This window comes from Tupaia chinensis, unplaced genomic scaffold, assembly GCF_000334495.1.
Source record: "Tupaia chinensis unplaced genomic scaffold, TupChi_1.0 Scaffold146837_1, whole genome shotgun sequence".
Lineage (NCBI taxonomy): Eukaryota > Metazoa > Chordata > Mammalia > Scandentia > Tupaiidae > Tupaia > Tupaia belangeri.
Window position 1 is genome coordinate 2,358,970 of NW_006206691.1, and position 22,499 is coordinate 2,381,468.

Below are 22,499 nucleotides of genomic sequence, written 5' to 3' on the forward strand. Positions count from 1 at the left end.
ACTCTCCAAAAAAAAAAAAAAAAAACAGACTTTCCACTGGTTACCTGGCAGTCTAGCAGTCACAAATTTCCATTTGTGTTTTATGTACTTATATATTAGCTGTCTTCTGAATCACCAAAGAAGAGAAAGTTCACATCTTTTTTATTTTACCGCTTTTTCCATTTCATTAGTTTATTAAAAAGTTGACAGATTACCTGTGGTTTCTATAGCTATCCTTGCATAGTCAAAAATGTTCATAATTGAATCTAATTTTCTAATACACTTTTTTCTTTAGTTGTTTTGTTTGTTTGATTATAGGATGCTTGTACTTGCCAGAGAGAGAGAGAGGGAAACTGAGATGTCACCCCTCTGGGTGCATGGCCGCTAGGCAATCTCTTCTCCACCAGTCCCCCCTCTTGGGATTCTGGGCATGCATGCACACGTGCTTACTGTGAGTCTCAAACCACTGGGTCTGGGATTCGAACAGCGCAGCTGGTCATGTGGGAGCCAACGCCTTAACTTCTTTACCACCTGCTGTCCCCACCATTTTCTAATATACTTTAAAAGGGAATGGTATGGTGTAAAGACTGTCATTTAAGGTTTTCAACAAGGCTCTGCACTTGTTGTTCCTGTCTCAAAGAAGCAAGAGCTAAAATTTCAAAAAGTTCAATAACTACCTAAATTGCACAGCTGGTTACTGGAAAAGGCAAGGTTTGGATTTGGCATTTGAATGGGCTTTACTTGATTACTAAAGGCCATACTTTTCTGTGCCATCATGCTGATTCCAAAAAAAATTCTTAGCTGCTTATGATTAACAGCAACTTTTTGAAAAGGCAACTGTGAGTTTTTATTGTGTGTGTGTGTGTGTGTGTGTGTGTACCCTTATACACATAGAAATATGTACCTTTTGAAATTTCATGTAAGTCATTCCACTCACCATCACTGAATGAAGATAGTGAATACCCTGAGATTCTGGTTTAAAATAGTACCAAACAAAGAAACAAAGCAGTTAGAAGAATGAGGGTGTTTGAGAACAGGGTTTGGAGGTGTTCGTTCAGGCATCCTGGATAGAGTAGCTTGGAAGAATGTGCAGGAGGCCGAGGCTTCCCTGAAAGCTGATGCTCTATTCAGATGGAGGGAAGGGACAGAGGAAAGACAAGCTCGAAGAGAAGAAAGGAAAGGGGGCTGCTATCAGAAATACTAAAGGCTTCTTTCAGATAATATATAAGCAACAGATGGCACAATGTAAAGGACACACCGATTAGCTTGCTGGGATTTTTGGTGTCCACTTCATAGCCCACCATAAAAGGCACTTGGATCAATTGGGGAAGCAGCGACTTTGTTAAACGAGAGCTTCCAGAACATGCCATCTGTGGTCCCTGCCTGTTCTCATTGCCTGATGAGGACTGAAATTGCTCTATCTAAAAAAGCAGATTCTTTCATCTGGTTGTTTTTCTTGTTCTTTTGAATTCTTTTCTGAGATTGCATTTGTGTATATCTCAGAAGGACCTTGACTTGGAAACATTTTGCTCCCGAGGGCTGTATTAGTATGTCAGCAGCATCACACCGAGAGACTGTTAGCTAAGAGGCAGCTTTGTTAATTTGTTGTTTCTTTTTTCTTTATTTATTTACTTATTTATTTGTTTTATTGGGGATGGGTCTTGCATCATGTAGGATTCTAAACTTCATACTGAAAGCCTAAGAAAGAAACAAAGGAGATCCTAATAGGTGAGTTCTTGCCCCATGTTCTAATCATCACATCCCCTCATGGTCACCATGGTAACCAAATCTACAGAAGCAGAGATCTTCCCACCTCCCTACTTGTTTCTGCTTTTCGTGTCCCCCTTCAATTTTCCTTTATTTCCTTCTGGCTTCTGCTGCTTCTCTCTTCACCTTCTCGTCATCTTGATTTAATTTTTGCATTCTACCCTCTGTCCTGTCCATTTTTTCTCCCCCCACTTTCCCCCTTTGAATTGACATTCTGTGTCATTATCATTTTTTAATTAGGAACTTTTCTTTCAACTCTACTTACTGGAAACAGCAATGACTAGTGTAGGAGCTAAATAGATTATTTTTATATAGTCTATATTTGTCAAAGATTTTCTGAAATAATTAGCAGCAGCAGTGAATTCTAGGAGGATATTTAAAGCACAATGGAGTATGAATCGATCTTCAATTCTATAGAAGCATCATTTAGCTATAAATGTACCTACAGAGTAAGATGAGGGTGCTCCTCGAGCTATAATCTGTCAGGAGTTGGAGTGTGCTTTCGGTGTTTTGAGTGGGTAAGTTTTCAGCGTGAGGGACTACTTGGGTTCTACAGAAAGTCTGAAATTGTTTGCCTTGCCCACTAAATGCCAATAGTGCCAACTGAGTCATTTTCCAGCTCAGAACATTCACACAGATTTCCAACTGAAATGGTAAAGCTTCTTATATTGTAGCATTCATATTCGTTACACTGAAACCAAAGTCGATTTCTAAAAGTTATATCATCATTTAGATAGATGCCTCCTTATAATTGTGCAAATTTCTTATGGTGCCTGTAAAATAATTATCAAGATGTGGAAACATATTAAGGTTGAAGATCGGGTGCCAGACAGTTGCTACAAGAAATGACACATAGGACATTCATCATTCTACTTAGAAGAAGAACTTGTCTTGATCACATAAATGTTATCCTCCCATTCCTTCCTTGAACCTTCCAAGGAAGGCTTAAAGCCCATACCCTGTAGTAATGTATAATGTGAGAATATTTTTTCCACTGTGAGGCTTTTTTGTTTGTTTGTTTAAGGAAGTTTTTACCTTAGGGCATTTGTGCTTGCCAGAGAGAGAGAAACAGAGACAGAGACAGTGAGAGGGAAGTGAGAAATCACCCATCCGGGGTTGTGCATGCTACAATCCCTTCTGTTCCATTCTCCTCCTGGGACCTGGGGCATGCACGCACACACACCTGGCATTATTTTCCAGCCACCAGGTTCAGGACTCAAACTACGGTTGGCCATGTGGGAGTCTAGCAATGTAATCTCTATGCCATTTGTTGGCCCTATCACCATAAAGTTTTTAAATTAATTAATTAATTAATTAATTTATTTATTTATTTAGAGGTTTTTGCTATAGGGCGTGTGTGCTCACCAGACACAGAGAGACAGAGAGACAGAAAGCGAGAAATCACCCCCCAGGGGGGATGGCCACGCCACAATCTCTTCTCCTCCATTCTCCTCCTGGGATCTTGGGTACTCACGCACACGGGCGTGTGTCCCAAGCCACTGGGTCCAGGACGTGAACTGCTGTCGACTACGTGGGAGTCCAGCGACATAGCCATTACGCTAACTGCTGGTCCCCATGACTCCATTCTTAAATCCAGGAATTCAAGACTTTCTTTAAATGTTAACAGTAGCCTCAAGCATGATGGAAGTTTTCTAGATGCATGAACGGAACACTTGTGCATTTCCAAACAGGGGGAAATAAGTTTAGTCGAAACTCTCACATGGCTCTGCTTCTAGAAAAAAAACTCCAAATAAAGCCTAATACAGAGTTTAAAGAAAAACCACAGATAACCTAACTGAAGACAACAAATGAGTTGGACCCGTAGCCTTTCTTGTGATGTACTCCAACAGTTCTATGCATTTTGTTTAAACCCTTAGACAACCATTGCAAACATAATAAAAGGAATATATATCAAGGGAGATTCAGGTTAAAAACAAAATACACACACATAGACACAATCAAGTGGAGATGCGGTTAAATCTGATGAGAAGGGGGACTCAAAGGTGACCTCCTAGGTGAGAGTAGCTTTTTGAACTCAAAAGCATGTTGTCAGGTCAATGGAGCCTAAATAATGATGTTTACTCATAGTGAAGGAATGACACCATGCCTTCACCAGATCAATTTATTATTTCCTGCTGTGTCCAGGTTGCAGATGGGAATAAAATCCCTCATTTCCATATGATGAGTCAACCTGTAGTTCATAGTGGCCACTTGTCAGGAGAAATGATTTAAAAAGACTGTATTTGACTTCAATGCTGCCCGATTGGTGAATTATATTTTTAGAGCAATCAGTTTAAATCCTACAGATTGAAATTGTGCTGCTCGCTAACTGCCTGGGTGATTTGGCATGAAATTTAATTTGCTTTAACATGCATGGGGGGTAAGCAGAGGGGCGTTAATTTCACATTTGGGAATTGCTGCATTACTTTGAAAATAACTAAAATCTTGGTGTGAGGGTTGCTTTCATTTTTCTTTAAAACAGGTATGATACCTTGGCCAGATTCAGTACTCTAGTTTATCATTCTGGACTAATTTCATTGTTTCTCAATGATTCTTGTTCTTTCTCATTTTGATGTCAGTATTTAAATATATCACTTGCTTTGTCCTAGGCACTTACTTAATTGATCACTCAATCAATATCAGCACATTAATAGCTGAGGAGAGCCGACAACTCCTGTTCGTTTGCTATATTCGAGGGGACACAGAGGAAATTTCCTGTATCAGGATTTTTAATTTTTATTCATTCATGCCTGCTTCCCAGATTGAAACCCTGATCTATGTGGAATATTCCCTATTGCAAAGGAGAATTTTGGAATCAAGGTCTTTGTTTTCCAAAGTCTGCTATATGGAGAGCCGACTTTTGAGAGAAAAATTAGTCTTCAAAAAGATGTGTCTCTAGCTTTGCGCAGTGGCAGTATCATAGCCAATGAGGTTTATCCGAGGCGCGATTATTGCTAATTGGAAAAGATGTGTCTTTTTTTTTTTTCTATGTTTGATTTTTTTGGTTTTTGCTATCAGGTGCATGTGCTCACCAGAAAGAGAGAGACAGAGAGACAGAAAGCGAGAAATCACCCCCCTGAGGGGGATGGCCACACCACAATCCCATCTCCTCCACTCTCCTCTCGAGATCTTGGGCACGCATGCACACGCGCCTGGTGTGAGTTTAAGCCACCGGGTCAGGGACTCAAACTGTCGTTGTCGGCTACATGGGAGTCTAGTGACATAGCCATAATACCATCTGCTGGTCCCAAGATGTGTCATTTTTAAGTAATTTTTCCGATGTGAATAAATCGAGGCTGAGCAAATCTGAAAACTTTCAGGCCAATGATAATAATAGTAATGTAACATTATTAATAATAATAGAAACAATAAAAATGAGCAAGTGCTGCAAGCTGATCAATGTATTGTATCTACCAAGAGAGCTGAGGTCTACCAATGAACCATTTTATGTGCCTGAGGCTAGTGAAATCCTACAATAAATACTGACAGTGCCTTTGCCAGAGGTCTGCTCTGCCATGTAATCTGTATGTGCCCAACCGATTACACATCTAAATGTAAACTCAGCTCTACTGGTCACTGGACTACTGGCCAACTGCAGCAATTGGGTCTGACATTTGGCAATCCAGGGCTCTGCAAACTTGAACTTAACCTTAACTGTGCATGTAGGAAAATATTTTAATCGGTCATTCCTTCAGCAAAAACGGCACTGGGTATACATTTTGTCTTAAAACAATTGTAAAGAGATGTTATTTTTGTCCCCAAAAGATCTTCTCTTAGTTGATTACTTCATGTATTTAGTGGATAGTGCTGTGATTCATTATTTAATAGGTTATGGAAAGATGCCATTTCTTGAAATGATAGTTAATAAGTACTGTAAGGATCTCAGGAGAGCTATGTGTTTCTTCTAATTAGGCTGTTTATTTGAGTATATTGTAGGACAAATGAATCTTCAGTTGATATTGAGTGTAATACCAGGCAGTGGGGATATTTTAAACTTCTTCCTACGATATAGGTTTCTCCACTGTAATTTCCCACAAATGATAGCAGGTCGAGAGTTGACTTTTTTTTTTTTTTTTAAGATTCTAGCAGATGCGTTCCCTTGGGGAAGTAATTCACTGCTTTTATTAGGATAGTACATGTATCAGTGCCAGGATAGGTAAACTTTATTAAATGAATGGTCAAGAGGTTCAACTGTGAGTTTGTGTCCCCACCCCACCCCACCCCACCCCCATCCCCAAATGCTAGTTAATTTTGTACTACCACAATGCTTAGGTTCTAGACCATTTTTATCGTGGCCAGAGTCATGTTGTTCATCGATCTCTAGCATTTCTCCTCATTCTTCATTTAGATTCTCCAGCTCCCTAAGTAACAAAATAAAGTACTTAGGGAGAGGTGCTGATTTTCAAGAAATAAGGGACGAACTTCAGCCACGGCAATAGAGGGCTGGATACACATCCAACAACTGGTACTGTTATGTAAATGGAATTATATGGTAGTTTGACAGGGGTGTGCTAAAAGTGCGCTTGTCTTTCTTTACCAAATACTGGATATACTGCTCCGGTCAGACTGTTGTTAATTGTTTTTTTTCTTTTTAGGATAGTCCGCAAGTATTGGGCTGTGGTATATCCAGTTGTATTGAATAACTCCACATTTGAAATAGCTAAACACCAAGATCACATGTTTCTTATTGGAGTTCTTTTTTCTTTCAGACCCAATGGGAAGAAGTCTGAAAATATGGGTAGGAGACAGACTCCAGACTTACCTCTGTCTCTAACGTATTTACTACATGAGCTCATCACAGGGCATCCAGATCATTACAGAACAACGATTACGCACCACTTCTACCTTTTGCACTGAGCAGTTGCCAAGATGGAATGAGAGAACCTAGGTGAAAGTGCTTTATAAACTCTGATGGCATTATGCTTTGAAAATGTGACATTATTTAGTGCCCTGGAGCAGCACGGTACTAAATAATATCTCAGCGACTTGAATTAGTACAGCTGCCAAAAGAGCCTAATTTAGGAAATTGCTTAAACGTGAAAGAATCTCATTCCCCATGCAGTTGCTTTGTGCTCCAGGTTTCCAGAGATAGGGTAACACCAAGAAAGGAGGGGGTGGTTGCCAGGACAAATGGAGTAAATGACAGAACCGGAGTGTCTCCTGCAAAGAGCAGTCCCTGAGAGTTTGAGTGGAGCGGTTACACACTCACACCTGAGCCTGTTCCAAAGCTTTTTCTAAGCTTTTAACACGTATCTCCTCCATACCTCTTTGCCTGTGGAAACCTAGCTTCAGGAGTATTCCTATCCAAACACTTGATTGAAAGAAACAGAAATTAAACTGCCGTGACTGGAGACTATCAGGGAATGGAACTCCAGGAGGGAGTGCACATGTAGGAGGGAGGGTAGATGAAAACGGGAGTTTCTTGCCGAGGAGAAGAGGAGGAGGAGGTAATTATGGTGCTTGATTTGAAATGCCTTTCTGTCCAGTGCCATCACGACCAAACCACTCACCCACTGGGGGCAGAAGTGGAAAAGACTATGAGTCACATGGCCTGCGGTTCACGGCTGCGAACAGAGTAGGGGTTGTATGGATTTCTGGGGACAGAATGTAAGAGGGCAAAGGTATGACCAAAGACAAACAATCACCAGGATCATGAAGATTGTGAAAACAAAAGAGATGAGGAGTATTTGAGGAGTTTTAGAAAAGAAGCATTTCTCGAGTTTAAATCTTTGAACATGCCTAGAACATGCATAGAATTAAGAGAGAAATATATTTCCAAGGTTGCATGTAAGCGAGATTGTCTAATAAATAAAGTTATTTCCTAGCAATGGTAAAGTCTAGATCAGTGCTTCTCAAACTCAGGGGTGGATGCTGCTGGCCTGGGCCCATACTTTGGGCATGAAGGTGTGGACAACCCTTGTTATTGGAGGACTTCAATTATATACAAAACAATCAGCTCTGGGGTGCTGAGCTGAGGGTGCTGCTCTGGGTGGATATAGGTAAATCGAGAATTCAGGTGTTTCTTTAAACTCAACTTTTCTCCCTGTGTTGACTTGACGGTCACTCTACATTATCTGAATTCTCAGCAGCTCTTCACTGCTCGCGGTGGAACTACGCTTTCAGTAGTGCACAGAGAGAACTCTTAATGCTAGCGTTGATGCTGTTTATTTGTCTGCCTTCCGATGTCCCAGCACTGATTAGACAGGGTCATTAACCATGTGAGAAAGGTCACATGCCTGGGTTTAGGGTGTCCCCGTTTCTGTGCTAGGCACTACTTGTCAATGAGAAGTGTAGCAGACACTTCCACATGCCTTCCACAAATCCATTCTCTCTGTTGTCCTTACTGATAGCACTGTCTCACCTGGCAATGTATTTAGCTTAAAAAAAAAAAAGTTTGTCAGTTAAACTTCCTTGCTGGTAGGAGTAGCCAAATGACATACATCTGGCCAATGAAATGTAAGCAGAAGCCTTTTGGAAGATTGTTTTCCTGATGAAAATTCAGCACATTCATTTTGCTCTTTACTTTTCTGCATCTTGTCTGGAATATGGACATAATGTCTGGAGATTCAGCCATTCCTTTACTGCACTCTGAGGATGATAGAGATGCCAAATTCCTTGAGCCTCTGTACCAGCCTGGATCAATCTTCTGAACACCTTGCTCTCTGAGAAAAATAAGCTTCGTATGTTTAAAGCTGCTCTTTGTTGGGTTTTAGCTACATGCTGCCGAACACATGCTATTCAAACATGAAAAACATGACTTATATCCTACTGGTCACCATGCCTCAGGCAAGTCATCTATTGTCACTCGAGTGGTTTTAACATCCTAAGTTAGCAGCAGCGATGCTCCTTTTCACATGACAGACCTCTTTACTTTTTTACTTTTTTAACACTGAGTGTATTTTTCCATTTTTCTTGTTTTTCTGTTCTTTTCTTTTTTTGTTGGTAAGTCAGAGAGTGCTTTTATTATTATTAAAATTTTATTTTATTTTATTTTATTCAGTCAATCAGCCTATATCCCTTAACTTGTAAAGTGAATTTACCCAACATGAATACACTTCACACTAGTCCACTTCAGGATATTATGCATGTGATCATCAATAGATAGTTATCCATGTCTGCGTCCCATATATTTCTTGTCTTTCTATTTTTCTCCTTAATGTATTTCCTCATACTCTCCCCCTTCTCTTACCCTCCTCCCATGCTGTCTTCAGACAAAAAAAGAGAGGGAGTGTGAGAGGGGGAAAGCATCTTCCAGTGGGCTGTGGTTATAGAACAATCCCTTCTCCTCCATTTCTCTTTCCTGTTGGGATTTGGGGCATACACACACACGTGTCTGGTATTTTTTTTTTTCAAGGTGCCAGGTCCAGGACTTGAACTATGGAGTCATCCATGCGGGATCCAACTCCTTTAGCTACTAAGCCACAGGACTGACCTGAACAGTTTTCTTTCTTTCTTTTTTGAACTCATATTTGATTAAGAATGCCTTGTTTTCAATGAATATTAAACTGGCATTTCTAATTAGGTGGAACAAGTTTTACTGTCCCAAAGTTAAAATAAATGACACCCAAGAAAGTGAATATTTGCCTTCCATGGCCCATAATAATGGGTAACTAGTACAGTCATATTGTTCATTTTTTTTTCCCCCACAGAAAGGTTCAATTTTTTTAGCTCATCCATTTTGCTCTACAAAATAATCACTGTCCTCCACTGGAGGCTTCTTTATCCTTAGTAACACTGTTATGTCAATTATGTAATAGTTTGGCCCTTTTTGGCTTTTGTTTCACTTTGCTTCTTTTCTCTCTCTGCAGAACAGCCTGCAGAGCAATAAGATAGGGAACATGCCTGCTGGGTCTGATTTTCTTCTCTAAAATAGCTTTGGCCACTGGTTAGTGATAAAAGGAGTTGACTCACTGTAGAAGCCAAAAGCCAGGTAAATGGATTTAGCCTCATATTGGTGCAAAGGTGACTCCTGGACAGAAAATGGAATCTGTATTTGGTGTGAACAGAAACAGGGGTAGCAAGACATGGTGGAAGCATCACTGTGCCTGGAGTCAGGTCCCTAGGGACTCCAGTCTACTGAGATTCCACCTGCTACTCCCGTAGGTGGTATCCTACAGGAGTGAGCACTCTCTTAGCCCCTCTGAACCTCAGTCATACAATGAGTGGCTCCCACGATTTCTCTCAGCTCAGACATCCTGAGCTACTCACCTTCCATAGAAGTTTGTTTTGCACCCATTGATGGAACAGACACTGTCCTGGTGATGGGGGTATGGAGATGCACTGTCGACAGAGAAGATCCTAAGGCTGGGGATTCCAGAGGGTGGGAAAGAACTGCCACAAGACTGTCAAGGATGAAAATAGAAAGGGGCTAGGGGAACATTCATTAAAATGTGCTTAGCTGGAGTCCACATCCCTGACAAAGTCTTCTTGGACCACTCCCCCTGTCATTCATCTCATCATCCAGGAACTCACAAAGCATTTATTTCCGTGGGTACTGTTCATTCAGCACTTACAAATCATCTGTATTAGGAAAGCTCTGGGCATTTTTCAAAATTAATTAACTAATTAATTAATCTATTTATTTTGTCTTCCCAACTAGGTTGGGAACACTCAGCCAAGTACTGATGTATGGCTGCACCAAAATGCTTTTGGGTGTTGAATATTCAATAAATTAGGCAAATGCTTTGCATTTCTTAGAAAGACTAGAGGTATAACAAGAAGTCAAAAACGGCATTTAATAGAGCAAGGCAGTAATGCAGCGGTAATGGAAATGGACCCGCTTGGGAAAGGTCCTGGGTTCATGTCCTGGGACCTTCCTAAACACACTGGGTACACGTGCACATGCATATAATCTAGGCCACCTGAGGTTACGGTGGAGTAGGGTGCCTGTCTCTCTTTCTGTCTCTGTCTCTGTCTCATGGAAAAATAAACTAACGTAAACTTTTTAAAAAGGCATTTCATATGTGTAGACTGAATCGAGATCACTGAACAATACGGGTGACGAATGATAGCCAGGAGTGTTAACTCTAGGCAGGCTGACCACCCACAGCCGGCACCAACCAGAAGTCATGCTCATTCTTTGGGGAGTGCTCAAATTATGGCACAGTGAAGGGCCAATTGATGGCTATGTTAGAGCATTGTAGTTTTCCTTTACTTAATCCATGGCATCCTTTTATCAACACAGACCACTAAAGGTTTTCCTTTAGACATTAGGAGTAGCTAAAGGTTTGCCAGTAGGCATTAGGAGTAGCTCATAGGGGACAAAAAAGGCAGGAAAATAATGTTCCAAAGGAAAGAAAGGAAGGCAAGAAGGTTCTGTACATAAGTTTCAACATTCTCACAGCCTCTCTGTATTTGGAATTTGTGTTCGCATTGCCCCTTCTCTTTGTCCCCAAAGGGCAGGAAATCTTACTTATATCCTTCTCTTTCCCAGTGCCTGTCATAGAGCTGGCACAAAGCTGGGGGGCCTGTGTAAACAGGACTCACCCATTTCACTCTTCAAAATCATCACTGTCGGGACCGGCAGGTGGTAAGGTGGTTGGGGTGCTAGGCTCCCACAGGGTTGACCGTGGTTCGAGTCCTGGACCTAGTGGCTTGCTTTCTCCCTTTCCCTCTGTCTCTGTTGCTCTCTGGTCAAACTAAAAAAATGATAATGATGAATAAAATTAAAATAAAATAATTATTAAAAAAAATAATCACTGTGCTATAGTGGAGATCCCGTTTATCTTTAGTAACTCTATTATGTCTATTATGTAATAGTTTGCCCTTTTTGGATTTGTTTCACTTTGCTTCTTTTGTCCCTCTGCAAGATAGAAGAATCGAGCCAATTCTTCTTCCCTCTTCCCTGACTCCAAGTGGAACCAGGAGATGTGATGGTAAAATACAGGAATAAAGGAGATCTCAGAGTCCTCTAATTGCTTTATGCCTGCATACTGAGGACAGAGAGGCACTAACATTCTAGTGAAATCTATCCATTTGGTACACAGGCAGTAAGAACAGAAGGAAGAGCTGGGTTGTCCTGGTCTCAAGTATTGGGCAAAATGTATAACACATTAGACTCACAGAGGTAAGCTATCAGATACCTCCATGTCTTGTCAGCAGCTACTGATGGACCCAGGACACTGCTAAGAGATGCCATCTCTAAAGTTGAATTTCTTCCTGACACTTGGTAATACTAGGTACCCCCAGGACATGGGAGGGCAGAAGTGAAGCTTATCTCTTCACAGGACACCCAGGCAGAAAGATAAATGAGCTGTCTCATACCTAATCTTCATGAATGTAGACACTTTCGGGGCAGAAACTGTGTCTTCCTTGGTCATTCCTTAATTTTGTGAACTGTGGCAACACCCTTAGCTTTCCCCCTGCCTTAGTTTTGTTATCTGTGAAGTGAGGATACTGTGAGTACTTGTTTCCTAGGGACAATGTGAAAAGGAGTTCAGCTAATGATTACAAAATACTTAGGACAGGGACCAGCAGTTGGCGTAATGGCTATGTCTCTGGACTCCCATGTAGTCAACCGCTGTTCGAGTCCTGGAACCAGTGGCTTAAACTCACGCCGGAAGCATGTGCATGCGTGCCCAAGATCCCAAGCGGAGAATGGAGGAGAAGGGATTGTGGCGTGGCCATCCCCCTGGGGGGTGATTTCTCACTTTCTGTCTCTCTGTCTCTCTGTTTCTGGTGAGCTAACGTGCCCTATAGCAAAAACTTCTCAAAAAAACCCAAAAACACACACACAAAAAAAACTTAGGACAATGTCTGGCACATAGAAAGCATTCAATGATCAAAAAATATAGAAACACAGTATATAGATGTAAATACCAGATATAGTGTGTGTGAAAGAGGAGGGTCTGAGGAAGGACATTTAGAAGAAAAATAGGAAGGCAAAGCATTAATGGCACAAAGAAATGTGGTATTATCTGTTGAAGATATTTTATAGTTTTATCAACTGTACTAGGGAGAAATGTTCACCTGTTGAAATATCCATTTTGTAAGCCAAATAATGGGACTGAATGTATAAAAGAAAATGAAATTTAAAAAATCTGGGGCGGGGAGAAGAGAAAAGGAATGGAAAGCAACTGTAGATACCAAAGACAATGTGGGAACAGGGTGGGAATTGGCACAGGGTGAAAAATACGGGTTTGGTATGTGTGTATATATATATATATATATGAAACAAGAAATGGAAAATTTTGCATGCTGTGATGATGTTCAGTGAATGAATGTAAAATAAATAAATTTAAAATAAGATTAAAAAAAGAAAGCATTCAATGATCATTAACTATTGCTTGCTAGTATTGCAACTGTGTGCAGTGTCTGGCATGTAATAGATACTCAAAATATGTTTGTTAAGTAAATAATATAATCATATATTTATGTGCTTGAGGACTACATCAGCAGTCCTCTACTTTTTTGCTTAGTTTGTGCATCCCTAAAGAATTTTTGAAAAAGTATCTCTTTCTTTGTATATCTTTTAGTATATAGTTAAAATGTTTCCACTTAAATCTAATTTTTAAAAGTTTCATCCTAGGGGTCACAGGTGGTATGGTGGTTAAGGTGCAGGACTCCCACATGGTTGACCTGGTTCGAGTCCCAGACTTGGTAGCTTGCTTTCTCACTTTTCCTCTCTCTCTCTCTCGCTCTGGCTCTCTGGCTCTCTCTCTCCCACACTGGCCCTCTCTGGTCAAATTAAAATAAATAAAGTCAAATAAAATATTTATTTTTTTAAAAAGTTTCATTCTAAATCTAATCATTTGCAAAGAATGCAAGTACTATTACATCAAAGGGAAAGGCATGATGTATTTTTCTATGTAAAAATGGGCCATGACTTTCTCAACTATCCCATAGTACATTGTGTATGTCGACATTATAAAATAAAATTCTTACATCACTCTTTATAAATATATCTGATGGGAAACCAGCAGATGGCATAATGGTTATATCACTGGACTCCCATGTAGTCATTAGCGGTTCAAGCCCCTGACCCGGTGGTTTAAAATTCATGCCGAGCATGTGTGCATGTTCTAAATCCTGAGAGGAAAATGGAGGAGAAGGGACTGCAGCGTGGCTATCCCCCCCAGAGGGTGATTTTTTTTGCTTTCTGTCTCTCCAGCAAGCACACATGCCCTATTGCAAAAACCTCTCTCTAAAATATATATATGTATTTATATATATTTACAGAAATATCACTGTCATACATTAAAATAATCTAAATATGTTCTTTTATAACATCTCCAAATGCTGCTTTATTCCTTTTTCTCTTTGCCTTAGGATTCCCCTTCTGTCCTATTACAGGAGAAGATACTAAGGCAATATATTTTTAACTTGAAACTTTGTATTGATTTTTCTTAACTTTCAGTTATTTAAGGTTCACTTATAGAAAAAAACAAAAAAACCTTCCTTCTGTATACACTTGCATTGATGCCATTATTAAAAATAAAGTGACTGTGTGTAAGTCAGCTTCTGGACTATACTTGGGTCTATTGACATTTTTGTTTATATTTATGCCAATGACACTCTTAATTACTGTAGTTTTATAAGATGTCATGAAATGTGGTAAAGTGAGTCTCGCAACTTTATTATTCTTGAAGATAATTTTGGTTCTTCTATTTCCTTGTATTCCATATATATATTTAGAATAAGATGGTTAATGTCTACGAAAAAATATAAGCTGCCACTATTTTAACTGGGATCACATTCAATCGGTAGATAAATTTGTGGAGAACTGACATCTTAATGAAATTAAATCTTCTTTTCTGTGATTATCATATATCTCTGCATGTATTTACATCTTCAATTCCTCTTAGCAAAATCTTAGAGTTTTTAATGTGGTGCTCTTAAATGTCATTTACAAAATGAATTCCTAGGTATTTGATGTTTTTGGAGCAGGTAGAGAGACAAAATGTTTTAACTGATCCTTAATAGTTTTCTGTTGAACCATATGTTATACCTGCTAAAACGTTCATCCTAAATTTAACCTATTATTTTAATAATTAATACACACTTGATCAAAATAGCAGTGTAACTTCTGACAAATAATTAGAAAACAAAGTATATTTCTTCAGAATATATGTTTTAGAGAGATGGAGGAGGCAATTATGGCACTTTGATTTACAGTGTCCATGGGACCAGCAGATGGCATAAAGGTTACGTCACTGGACTCCCATGAAGTTGACTGCAGTTCAAGTCCCAGACCTGATGGCCTGGAACTCACTCTGGGCATGTGTGCATGCATGCCCAAAATCTCAAGAGAAGAATGGAGGAGAAGGGATTGTAGTGTGTCATAGCTCCCACCCCCCGAGGGCTAATTTCTCACTTTATCTCTCTGTCTCTCCAGTAAGCGCATGCACCCTATAGCAAAAATCTCTCTTAGAAAAAGAAAACAAAAAAAAGGCAGTTGTTCATTTGTCTCTTTTTATAGCACTCCAGAGTTCCTTACATCTCAGAACAGTAAACGTCAGTAGAATAGGTTAAAATTGAGCCTTTTAGGACTAGCAGTTAGTGTAATGGCTGTGTCGCTGGACTCCCATGTAGTCGACCATGGTTCGAGTCCCAGACCTGGTGGCTTAAACTCACGCCGGGCGAGTGTGAGTGTGTGCCCAAGATACCGAGAAGGGATTGCGGCATGGCCATTCCTCCCAGGGGGGTGATTTCTCGCTTTCTATCTCTCTGTCTCTCTCTGTCTTTCTGGCGAACGCACGCGCCCTATAGCAAAAACCTCTCAAAAAAAAAATTGAGCCTTTTATAAAATGTGGGATTGGTAAGAAGGAAAATGAAAGAGAAGGGACAACTTCAAGCACAGCAGCATCTCAGACTTATAGTTACAAGACATAAGGACTTTCAGGATGGGGGAATTGGTCCCTGAAAGCTATCCTGCTAGGGGCTGGCAGGTGACGTGGGGCTGTGGCATTGGCACTGAATTCCCAGAGAGTTGAGTGGTTAGAGTCCCAGACCCAGTGGCTTGAAAAAAATCACAAGTATTAAATAAATAAATGTTAAAAGAAAAGATTTAAAAATAAAAACAAGCCCCAGACCCCAAAACTATCCTGACAGCATACTCCAGGATCAGCCTTCACATATGCCTGTTGGGCTTGTACCTGTCCCTGCTTGAAAACCACTCCTTCAGGGCCAAAGTTCAAGTCAATTAGAGATGTGATGTCTACAGATGTTTTCCTTTTAAAACTTAAGAGTTCATCTATAATGATGCCATTCTCATTTTTTGCCTTCTGACCTGATTTCCCACGACAGGCATAACTGGAAGTCTGTCCATCTGGGTCAAACTAGTACTGACTATACTAATTTGAATATACTGACAAGTACTTACTAATGTCTGATTGGCACTTGCCATTGATGCCTATTTATTTATTATCAATTATTACTGAGCTTACTGTAGTGGTTTTTAATAACTGATTTGCCAAAAGCTGAGTAGCCCCTAGAATGATGGGCTCATCAATACCGTATGAGTGAGTCCCCCTCACTCTCTGTGGCCCAACTGGCCTACATTGCATCAAAATTCTTTATTCCATTCCCCCATTAGAACTGTAATAATATTAAGAACTGTGTAATACTAACTTGTGTAGGTTCCAAATTGATTTTCTAGCAGATGGAACATCAACCTGAAGAGAGAATGAGTCTTTATTACCCAAAGTGAGAATTAGTCAGCGTAAGTCACGAGAGGTATTTTAGAGCCCATGTAAAGAAATATTAACACACTTCTGAACAGTAAGAACTGGTTAAAAGTACAATAAAGCAACTGTAACTCTACTTGTCTCTAACTTGGGCCATCCTGTTATCTTAGCTATTTAGCATGGGTGTACAGGGAATATGTATCTACAACTGATGTAGTTCTCATTCATAAAGCGGAGATGATCCTGGTGCAATCTCTGAAATGGCTTATTTTGATTTCTAAGACCACACAGCAATAGTGTGACTCCCATTTGGGTTACATAGTCATGCCATTTTCTGAACAAGGACGTTTAAAAAACAATAACATAACATCGGCACAACTAGAATACACCAGGATTAGGAGTTGTGATGTACGAGGAGGTGTAACAGATGGATTCCGGAGACCCAGGCAGAATCTCATCTCTGTTATTTATTGTATCTGTCACCTGTTGGAAAACATAATTAAAAACAAAATCTATTCCCAACCCTAAAAACCTTTCTACAAAGGCAGAAGAGAAAGAAAATAGTCATATTATTGAATAAGCATTAAATCACAATGTGATGTGTAATATAGACAACACACTAAGCGATTATAAAGATGAAAAGAAATGTCACCTTTTTAATATAGCCAAGCTGATGCAGTTCACTCTATAGATGTTCTCAAGATACACTATAATGGGACCAGCAGGTGGAGCAACACGTTAAGGAGCTAGATTCCCACATAGCCAACCGTGGTTCGAATCCCTGTCCCACTGGCTGGAAACTCACATTGGGTGCATGTGCGTGCATGCCCAAAATCCCAAGAGGAGAGTGGAGGAGAAGGGATAGTAATGTGACTATTCCTCCTGGAGGGTGATTTCTCACTTTCTATCTCTCTGTCTCTCTGGAGAGTGCATGTGCTCTATAGCAAAAATACTTAAAAAAAAAAAAAGTCCACAATATCTCGTGCTCAAATAAGAGAACCTGACAGCACCCTGTGTCATCCATAGTCCTCCTAAGTTCCCTTGGTAATTGGGGTGAACAGCTGTGTTCGCTCACTCTCTTTGTCACAGGGCAAAATAACGTATTTTTATGACATGAGGTGCTCTGCAACTTGGGAAGAAGAACTCGCTGAAGGTAGGCTCCTACCCTCCCACAGAACTGCGAGGTGAGGATGCAGTCTTCCTTGGGAGGGACCAGCAGTTAGCTAATGGCTATGTCACTGGACTCCCACGGAGTTGACCGCGGTTCGTGTCCTGGACCCGGTGGCTTAAACTCACGCCGGGCATGTTTGCGTGCATGCCCAAGATCCCGAGAGGAGAATGCAGGAGAAGGGATTGCAGCGTGACCATCCCCCCTGGGGGGTGATTTCTCGCTTTCTCTCTCTCTCTCTCTCTCTCTGTCTGGCGAGTGCACGCACCCTATAGCAAAAACTTAAAAAAAAAATAGTTCCTGGGTCACTGAGAAAGATACTCCTGGATTATCAAGATAGCAGGAGGCTTCTTTAGCCTTTAAAAAGATTAATTTATATTTCAAAGAGACAAAAAAATAATTTACAGTTTTAAGTTTTCTAAAGTCAATGTAAGAGATGGGAGCAGGGAGAAGGGTCTCTTTCCTTATTTGAAACAGGGATAATTATTTTTTTGGCATGTATTTATTTTTACACACTTTTAAGAAGTCATTCAGTCTCCCTGAATCTGTTACCTCATCTGTACAAGTAATAACACCAGTAACAATTATTTCACTTCACACAGTGCTTAAATAGAGGAACAGTACAAAACTTGTCCTTTTAGATATTGAAATTAACCTATTTTTATTGGCTAGTAAGTGCAAGCAGCTAATCTAATATTTAAATGATAACTTATATTTTTAAAAGAGTTTTTCTGTAAGGCCAAGAAACTTTTTTTTTTTTAAGAGAGATTTTTGCTATAGGGTGCTTATGCTCACTCTAGAGACAGAGAAAGCAAGACATCACCCCCCACCCCCAGGGGGATGACCATGCTGCAATCCCTTCTTCTCTTGGGAATTTTGGGCATGTACACACATGCACCAAGCATGAGTTTTGAGCTGCCAGGTCTGGGATTCAAACCATGGTCGACTACGTGAAAGCCCAGTGACAAAACATTATACTATGTGCTGGTCCTAGGCCAACAACTTTTTTTACAACAAAAATGTCAATGCTACCTTTATCTGTTGGGGTTGACAATTTAATTTCTGTGTGTCTTACCCGTAAGCACTAGTTTTTATAAATACTGTCCACCAGTTCCCTTCTTATCAGTATATACTAGTTCCATTTTGTTATTAAAACTAAATGTCACAGTAAACTCAAAGGTGATTTAATCTACATTAAGAAAATCACCAAGATATAGTAATATTTTTTTCAGAAACTATTTTTAAAGAGCTATATCCTAAGTAATTATTTTGGTCAACAAAATATTGTAAATATATTTCAGTACAAAACCAAATCAATACAAATACCAGAAAAGAGTTTAGACATGATAAAAAACAAGCAAAGAAATGTTTTATGTCTTGGTAAATTATTCCTTAAAAAAATCTTTAAAAGAAAAAAAAATGTCATTCATGAATCTAGAATTACATGGATTGCATAATTTGACATATCATGGGATAAAATATGAGCAAAGACAAGATAACTAAATATGGCTCCATGACAATGCTAAGTTTAAGAATTACAATGGGGACCAGCAGATGGTGTAAAGGTTATGTCACTGGACTCCCACGTAGTCGACCGCGGTTTGAGTCCCAGACCTAGCAGCTTGAGCTGGGTGCATGTGTGTGCATTGTCAGAATCCCCAGAGGAGAATGGAGGAGAAGATATTGCAGCATGGCCATGCCCCCTGGGAGTGATTTCTCTCTTTCTGTCTCTCTATCTCTCTCTGTTTCTCCAGCAAGCACACACCCTATAGCAAAAATCTCTATTAAAAAAAAGAAGAATTAAAATGATAGTCAAAGAATCTCAAGAATCTCTTGGTTCAGCCTTCAGTGGCTCAGGCTTAAGTAAGATTCTGAACTATAGTGCTGGAAGTCACAATGTCCACAGCAGGTGCTGATAACCCGGGTGCCCTGGAACACACTGGGCTAGCCGGGGCGCTCAGGATCCTGCCGAGCAGGAGAGCTGGGAAGAAAATCACAGAGTGACAAGACCCTATTGAGGATTCCTTCATCTTTTTAATTTTTATATAAATAATTATTTAATTTTATTAATTGTTATTATTTTTAATTTGAAAGAAAGGAAAATTAGAATAAGCCACCAGGTTCAGGAGTCCAACTGGTGCAGTTGGGTACTTTTTCTTTCTCTCTTGCATGTGGACATGCACTCTATCATCAATAAAATAAACTTTTAAAAAGTGCCTTTAGCAGCACCCTCTAGTAAAGTCATGCTCAGTAAGAACTCCAGTGGCTGAGCAAGAGCTAAGATGAAATGTTGTTTAGACACCAAATTCATCGCCTTGTTACTGAATCACTGGTGGGAACTAAATTATATAAACATATCAAATCAAAATTATCCTCCCCTACGTGTAAGAGAAGTTCTGGGCTTAGAACTGAGTCCCGTGACATGGTAAGGGTGATGGTGCATGCCATAGGTAATACATATACACTCCAGTAAATTATGTGACTAGTATGATTCTGGAAATTACACTGCAAGTTAGAAATTATTCAGAATTGGATAAAATATTTAAAATCTCTGTTATAAATCTTATCCAGGAAATAAATTTTCATGAGACCAGTGATTAACCCAATAGCAAAATGGAATTTATATCAACCATTCATTAATCCCATTTCCCTTCTCCCAACACCATTAATTAAGTGTCTGCTCAATTCCCATAGCTGTGCTATGCTTGTGTCGCTTGCCGAATTACAGCTAATTTTCTTGCATGCCACGGGAGTGGTAATAGCCTCTAACAGTTGTTGAAATGTGGTTCCTCGCGTTTACTGCAGTGTGTCATCCTTAAATATTCCATAACATGTTTTCTAGTTCTGTTTCTAAAATTGAGTTTGTGTGGGGAGGATTGAGTTGAATACAGTAAGTGGGTGGTTTCCTTCCTTTCAGGTCCTAGGAGACCCTTATCTGATTTAAGTTTTGCCTCAGGAGAAAGCTGTACCATTGAGATTTCTAAAAATAGCTGTTCTCCTGTCTTGCTGTTTTGCCTATGACTCCCTGGGAGAAAAGACTTTAGAAAATAAACTTTTGATGCCATGTTTTATAAATCATATCTATCTGATCACTTCTTCAGAGTTCAATAGGAAGGGTCAATTTTTTTTCAAATGAAAGCTTTTGTGACACAATGCTCTCTTTTCTCTCTTTGTTGGAACAGTTTATGAAAAAGAAGATGGTGAAGGTTGAAAATATTAAACATAAATTCTTTGCCTTGTTTTAGATGTTCCTAAAAATATAGTGTAAGATCAGTTTTTGTTTTCAAAAAGTAAGTTTCCTATGGACTTCTTTACTAAATATATTTGAGAGAAATCAGTATTTTGTTATCTGATGGATCCTCACTTGTCAGTAATTTACTTGATTTAAGGATCTCTCCTCCGAAGTCCCCTCCCTATTCTCTTCCCCCCACATCCCACTTAATTGATGATCTGTAAATAAACACTTAAAGTCATTAGAGGAGCTCACTGTATAAAATAAGCCTTTAGAGAATCCTTTTGTTAAGCAAATAAGCCTTTTATAATCACCCCTGCTTCAACTGTGCGGAATTTAGTCTATCAGCCTTTTCTTAAAGCAGAAAGTGTTTTATCTTTTCAAAGCAAATGAAAGATTCTCTTGATGTATGGCTCTGCTCTGGAGGGGTGAGCAGGTTTATGATTGGTGATGGGGTTAAGTGCAATGGTAACAGCTCGATTTAGCAGCATTGGCTTGAACGTGCTCTAACACTGTAATCCAGAGTCATCTGTGGGTTTTAGGCTCCTTATAACATCATTGCTTTCTTTTAATCGGTATACATGACCTTTAGCTTGTTCCCATTCTCTTGTAATTGGAAATGACATCCATTTTGGATTGTTGTCATCATCATTATCATTTCTATTTAAAAATTAATACTCTGTTATCACTATGCACAGGAAATAGTTCAAATAAAGCCTGTGCATTTCAACTCACTCGACTATCCAATTCTTTCTTTCTTATTTTAAAGAAGTTTTTGCTATAGGGGACATATAGGGGACATATGCTCACTGGAGAGACAAGAGACCGAGAGAAAGGAAGAAATCATCTCCAGGGAGGATGACCATGCTGCAATCCCTTCTCCATTTTCCTCTTGAGATTTTGGGCATGCACACACACGCATCTGACATGTTTCAAGCCACCAGTTCCAGGACTTGAACCACAGTCAGCCATGTGGAAGTCCAGTACCTTAACCACTACGCCACCTGTTGGCACCTCCAATTGTTTCTAATGTGAATTTCAAGAGACCACTTTAAAGCCATTTGGGCGAAGATTTCTTTCCACCCAGACAGATAGTAAAAGCCAAGAGCCCACTGTTTACATGCTGACATGGCCCTGAATAAAGTAGAACCTTTTGCCATCTTAGAACTTGTATTTTAGTAGTCATGAAATAATCTGGGTGGGCCTGGTTGTGGGGTTAAATTAGCCAATAGTTTTTGTTTATTTGTTTCAATTAGTTTGTATATGATTTTTTAAATGTGCTTACCAAAATGATTGAGCTCATTATATTTGCACATGTTAGCAAAGCTATTCCACTGTATCTTTTGTCTGCATCACCATTGTGTCAATGCGTGTTTTATTTTTTAAATCTCTGTTATCTTCATAATGTTTCTAATTTCCAACATCATTTTGGCCTGTAGATACTTTTGAAAAAAAAAAATAAACTCTAAATATAAGGAACATAAGATTGTATAACTGTTTTCATAAATGAAAAACTTACATTTACCATTGTAATCTGGAAGGAAATAATGGTTTAATTAGTTTTTAGATGAAAAGATTTCTGCAATCAGACCGTGTTTGTAATGGCATTTATAACACAATTTCCCCCTCCAGTAGCATTGTAATTAAGACTTGCACTGAAACTGCCAGAGAGGAGTATGTGCCTTCCCCCGTGGTCTCCTGTTCTGCCTACCCCTCAGGGCCACCGCTC

At 39.6% G+C, this 22,499-nt stretch overlaps 1 protein-coding gene and 1 pseudogene across 2 annotated transcripts in view; both read left to right on the forward strand.

Moving 5' to 3' along the window:
- Positions 1–22,499, forward strand: part of CTNNA2 (catenin alpha 2) — a 917,008-nt gene that overhangs the window by 523,234 nt on the left and 371,275 nt on the right. The gene's annotated exons all lie outside the window — the stretch shown is intronic.
- On the forward strand, positions 4,644–4,765 carry LOC114006292 (uncharacterized; annotated as a pseudogene).